This window comes from Vanacampus margaritifer, chromosome 17, assembly GCF_051991255.1.
Source record: "Vanacampus margaritifer isolate UIUO_Vmar chromosome 17, RoL_Vmar_1.0, whole genome shotgun sequence".
In the NCBI taxonomy this organism is placed as follows: Eukaryota; Metazoa; Chordata; class Actinopteri; order Syngnathiformes; family Syngnathidae; genus Vanacampus; species Vanacampus margaritifer.
The window spans coordinates 13,352,687-13,358,686 of record NC_135448.1 but is presented as its reverse complement, the minus strand read 5'-3'; the positions used below and the strand labels follow the sequence as shown (position 1 = coordinate 13,358,686).

Below are 6,000 nucleotides of genomic sequence, written 5' to 3'. Positions count from 1 at the left end.
TCAGAACCTTAATGGGTCATTTTGTATAAAACAACCCAGAAAGTTGGGTCAAATTGACCCATAAAGTGGATCGGTCCATTTTTTTTTTTACTTTTGAGTTTTGTGTATCTGTTTTATTTGTTTTTGTGTTTTTATGTTTTATGTGTTTTTATGGTCAAAAGTAACCCAATTATGGATCAAAAATGGACTGATCCACTTTATGGGTCAAATTGACCCAACATTCTGTGTTGTTTTATACAAAATGACCCGATTTTTTTGACCCAAGTAAAGGATCTGACCAATATTTATGACACTAAAAGACCAATTTCTTGACTCAAACTTGGGTCAAATTGACCTAAGTAGAGGGATTAGTCCATTTTTGACCCAACTGTTTTTAGAGTGTATATTTCATATGCGTTTGTATTTTCTTTGTGGTTTTGTGCACGTGTGTTGTTGCCGTCCTCCCTACTTGACACCATTCTCTCATTTACAGCCTTTTAAACATTGACGTGCGTGTGTGTGTGTTTTGCAGCGTTATCAGGAACACAATTCGGAAGTTGCATAACTGCGCGGGAAACACAACACTCTCAGGTGTGACTTACTCAGCTTTGTGCATGTGTGCGTGTGTGCGCGCTTCCTTCTCTGTATGCATTATGGTTGCATAAACACACATACACACACACACACACACACACACACACAGATACCAGTGTCTTCACAACATCCCCATGAAGTGTGATGTATGCATCCAAGTGCAGGTTATTACTTATTGATGTGTGTGTTTTAGGAAGAGTGCTGCATGAACACATTGAACCCGGTTCACGCACGCACTCACACACACTCCATGTCAGTGATGTTTATCAGCCATAACAGATCAAAGTGTCAAAACGTTAAGTTTGGTGGGTCAGTTGCATGCTTGCCTATAGTTTCCTCCCCGGGTGGCTCCAAGCCTTCATATTTCCTGCTCTTATGTAATAGGTTGGGGGGGGGGGGGGGGTGTCGGTATTTTTTTTTGCCTCCCTCTTTTCCCCGAGCATAACATGCCTTCCTGTTTTTTTGCAGCCACCCACTGAACTCTTTTTCCAAAACATACACTGCAATCTCAGGTTGCTTATTTTTTCTAATGTGTGCATCTCACCTTTCGTTATATCCTCAATCAGACCTTATAGGATGTGTGTGGTTGTGTGTGCGGGTGCAAGTGAGACAAAAGAGGCAGTGCGTGTCTGGCTTTCCTCCTTTGTCGCGGGGTGGGCGGGTGCCGGCTCTTTTTCCCGCCAGTGCGGCGTTTTGTGAGAGTTTTTTTTTTTTTTTTTTTTGTGGGGCGGAGCAGCAACAAAGAGACCCAGCTTTCCCGCCTGATATGCAAATGAAGACTGGGTGGGCGGGGCAGGTAGACTCCCCCTTCCGCGGCGCTTAACGCATTCACTGCTGGACACATCTAAGAAAATAATTATTTTTTATTTTCATGTTTGAGATTTTAACCCTTTAACTGTACTTTTTGCAAACTGAAAGGTGTTTTTTTTTTTTAAATAGTATTAATCTAAATGCATTTTTTCCATAATTTAAAAGCAGTTCATAGATTTTTTTTTCACCCATTGTAGCATCACTTCACACAGCATAATTCTGTGTAGGGATGTCCGATACCACTTTTTTTCCATACCGATACCAATAACTAATAAGTTGCGATACCACTAGTACTTTTGATATGAAAAAATCCCCCAAATAATAATAATAATTAAAAAAAAAAAAACGACATATATCCCAATATAGCATTTTCCCTTAAAATGCATGAAATTAATGGTAATTTTCTCGTCTTCTAATTTCTAGAAAACAGCCACAAATGGTGGTCGAGTATCAATATTTTGAAGAAAAAAAAACTGGTATCAGTACTCACCCATCCCTTTTTATGGCTTTGACCTGATAGTGTTTCAGATGGTGTAGTCCAGCCATCACGCGAAAATGGCAAATCTTTCACCCAGCCTTGCTCCCAAGTCGTGGGCGGAAAAAGAAAAAGGAGACATGACTTTTTTTACACTTTAAAATGGTTCCTAATTAGGGCTTGGCGAAAACTAATACCAGGTATCATATTGGACCTTTTGACTTTAAATTTATGCAATTTTAAAGAAAAATTCTATTTTGGGATATATATACATCCTAAAATTATTTCTCATTGTTTCTTTTTGAAAAATGTAATCAAAAGTACTAGTATCAATACTTGGTATCGGTGACTATTCGTGATTGAGTACTCGTGATGGTATCGGTCTAAAACAGAGTAGTATTGAGCAACCCTATTCCTAATGAAAATGTCGATTGCATTCAACAAAACAATGCAAGCCGAGGCATCACTGTATATTTTTTTCTACTCCAATAGGCATGCTCGATTCATACAGCGGATCACACGCTATGCAGAGACGCCCGCGCTTTCTTCGCGAGGTAAGTCAAGAGTCTCATAGCGCGCAAAATCAATATTTGTAGGAGAAAAGGTCAATTACACGAGGGGGCGTGCTAAAGAATCAATCGGACGTGTTGCGCAACATCGGGCGTCGCGGCCGTGGTGTAATATCACACCTGTTGCCGGTCGTGGTCCGATGCTGTTATCCAACTGCGAATGGAATGGAGTCTCTATGCGTGGATATAGAAGTATTACGGGGATTGGCGGCAGTTCAATGGATGATGTCGAGCGGGTCCCGCAGTCTCCCCGCAGCTCAAAATGTCCACACCTTCACATAATACGGCCCTTTGTTTGAAAGCAGGGCGCATGTGTGTGCGCACGTGTGTCAGACAACTGCGACCCGTCTCCATGGCGGCTGCTGTTACGGCAGCATTGCGTAATGTGTTGCCGAACATGAGAAAGCCATGTGTGCTCCTGGCACCCAAAAAAAACTGGAAGAGGGCTTTCTCACATGTTGCTGCTTTTCATTTGGCGACCTCAAAGGGGCAATATATTAGGGACAGTATACACAATGTATTTTATTGTACCGTTCCTCATGCCTGTCACTCTCAGACAAGAAAAATATTTGTCGGCCTGTTCTTTCACGTTCATTTAACTCTTTGACTGCCAGACGTTTTCAGAAAAGGGATGCCGTGGGTGCCAGCCGATTTAAGCATTTTGACTGATCTTTCAAGGTCCACAGAAAATTATGTGTTTGGACTATGGAAACACACATACTACCAAATGAAAGATTGGACTCTCATCTTTCATCAGAAAAAAAAGTTTGTTTCTACCTTATTCCGTTTTTCAGTAATCAACAATAGAAAATGGTTAGTTTCACCTATGTTTTGAAACAAACGTCTTTTAACGTCTTTGGCACTCCTCCATAGGATTTTACTAAACGTTATTTAACGTTTTTGGCAGTCAAAGAGTTAAAAAAAAAAATTGTTGTTCAATGACAGCCATGCAAAAAATTCGAAAAAAAAATCTCTGCAAATGTTTACGTTTTCGAATGACCACTTTGACAACATTCCCTAGGAAATCACAATGCCCCGCCATTTTCTCAGCTAGCTTCACACACAGGCTACTCATAACTCATCCATGATCTGAGCATCATCCTCTGACCTCAACCCTATTGAGAACTTTGTTTACCTCTGTTGGTGTGCAGTGCACACCCCCCCCCTCCTCCCCCTCCCTCCTCCCCTTATATTGGCCTTAAAAGGTCGTTCAGTGACAGGCGAGAAAGGGAACCTCCCAGAGGGAAACTAGGGACGGGCCGTTGATCAAATTAGGTGGTTAATCGGCGGTTAAAGTGGAACAAAAGCGGCAGCAACACAGCTTTGGGCTGAGTGTGCAGTTTTTGAATATCTGAAAAATGATACTACAGGCTTGACAGCTTGAATTGAAGCCTGCACCTCACGTTATTACCTCAGCCAGGGAGCTTATGGTTTCATGCCGTTTGTTAGGCAGCTAGCAGGACTACCCAAAAAGACATTTGAGTATTTTTGGTGAGGTTTTGTTTATGCCTGGTGCACGGGCAAAGTTAAAAAATCGTTTGTTTTTAATGCACGTCTGGCGAAAGATGACAGAAAATATCACTAATGCGTCGCATTGTATTTTATTTTATCAATATGCAGCATCGGTGTGAAATATTGATTATTTTTATTTTGATGATGATGATTTTGACCTTTTTAATGTGACATTTCACTTGCGTTGTGCTGGTCACAAGCGCGGAAACGGCCAATGAAAACTGATTTGTTTTCATGAAATATTCATGCTGTATTTTAGTCTGCTTAAAGTTCATCAAATATTCAACATACATCATATAGCGATGACTACTACACAAAATGGCCACTTTCACTTGACATCATATCAGTCATATGCTTAAACGCTCCACTTTCACTTATCATATTGTAGTATAACAATATTGCGACTTTCAACTTGTCCCATTGTTTACTGTTGTCAAATATAGACATAAAGCCCCCCCCCCCCCCCCCCTCACGGAGTGCTAGTGATGTAAACATGCTCATATACGTTTTGTGCATGCATTCAAATGGCTGCTCATGAAAATAACAGTACAGTATTTAATGTCAACTAATAATCCAAGCCGGAAGTTGAATGCGTGTCATTTAGGAAGCAGACAGACCGGTTCTCTTATTACGGCCTGACAGTTGGGGCTCGCCGCCAAATGCTCACTTCTTCATTTTCTTTGATTCAGCTTCCGCCAGTAACCATGTTTTGCATTGCAGTTGCATGCATGTATGTACAGTATGTATGCATAAGGGGCGGTTGCATATTTTCCGACAGTATCGAGGCCGTGTTTTTCATATAGAGTCGCACAGATCACAAGTGCGTGTTTGTGTATTTGCCCTTCCCCGCTTGACCGCCTCTGGCATGTTAAAATCAGCCGCAGTGGATTCCCCGAATATAATATATAATGTAAAGCTCCCAGTCCTCATCAGCATTAGTCATGAATTGATGTGCTTCTCACTGACTCTTCTGTGTGTGATGATCAATAAGGACCCGCTGTCTTTTTTTCCAAAGTTGTCCTTTGCTGTCCTCTAGTGGTGAAAAATGTGAATGCAGTGACATGTCGATTGATAAGGAGGGGTTGGGAATCTTTGACTGTCACGCCATTCTGATTTTTAAGTCTGCGATTTGAGTCAGAATCGATTTTTACTGCAGTCTGCTTTGCAAGGCAAGAATGACAGATGGAGACATTAAAGTGTCTTTTTTCTCACTTTTTTTTTCATTTTAAGAAAGGGGCCCTTTTCCACAAAAACAGCATGTGGACCACAATTACTGCTCTCTAGCTAACTATATATATATATATATATATATATATATATATATATTTTTTTTATAACTTTTATAGTATATGATGAATACATTTTAAAAATCGATTTAGGGAAATTGTATATCCATTCTGAGTTTTTTTTGGGGGGGGGGGGGGGCTGAAAAAGTTAAAAATAAGTCCCCTTCACTGATGGGTCAGTTAAAAAAAGGTTAAAAAATAAATAAAAAAAAAGTACAGTATAATATGTTGAGAAAATGGCTTAATAATTTAGATAGAAAATGTATAATAATAATACCTGGTATCGGTACTCACCCATCTTTTTTATTTTAACACAATGCTAAAATATTGTAAGGTTTGTGAACAAAGATCTTTTTTTCTGACAGATGATGATTTGCTGATGTGTCAAATTGCTGCAGTATAGCGCCAACTAATTTGATGTCATGTTTTTTTTTTGTTGGTGCAAGTATCGGCGGCTGGTATCAGTTTGATAGTGTGTATGATATGTCATCAAAACTGTCAAAAATATTCAATGTACTGTAATATTAAAAATAGTAAAACATACATAACAGCAGTTGGTGACGTTAATTTGTCGCTGAATAGTAATAATAATAATAATAATAATAATAATGATTAAGGGTGTGTGTATGAAAACTCACAAAAATGTTTAATGTATCAATAAAAGGTTCATAATCAAGATAATGCATTTTATCCAATAATTTTTTTTATATATTTTAAAATGCTGGATTCATGAATAAAATGTAAAAAAAAAAAAAAAGCAATATATGGATATGTG

The 6,000-nt window shown here is 39.2% G+C and overlaps 1 long non-coding RNA gene across 1 annotated transcript in view; it reads left to right on the top strand.

Moving 5' to 3' along the window:
- The first annotated feature begins 343 nt into the window (after nucleotides 1–343).
- LOC144037355 (uncharacterized) overlaps nucleotides 344–6,000 on the top strand; it is a 9,136-nt gene continuing 3,479 nt past the window's right edge. The window contains exons 1-2 of the long non-coding RNA XR_013288881.1: nucleotides 344–570; nucleotides 2,351–2,412. This is a non-coding gene — a long non-coding RNA (uncharacterized LOC144037355). The remainder of the gene's footprint in view (nucleotides 571–2,350; nucleotides 2,413–6,000) is intronic.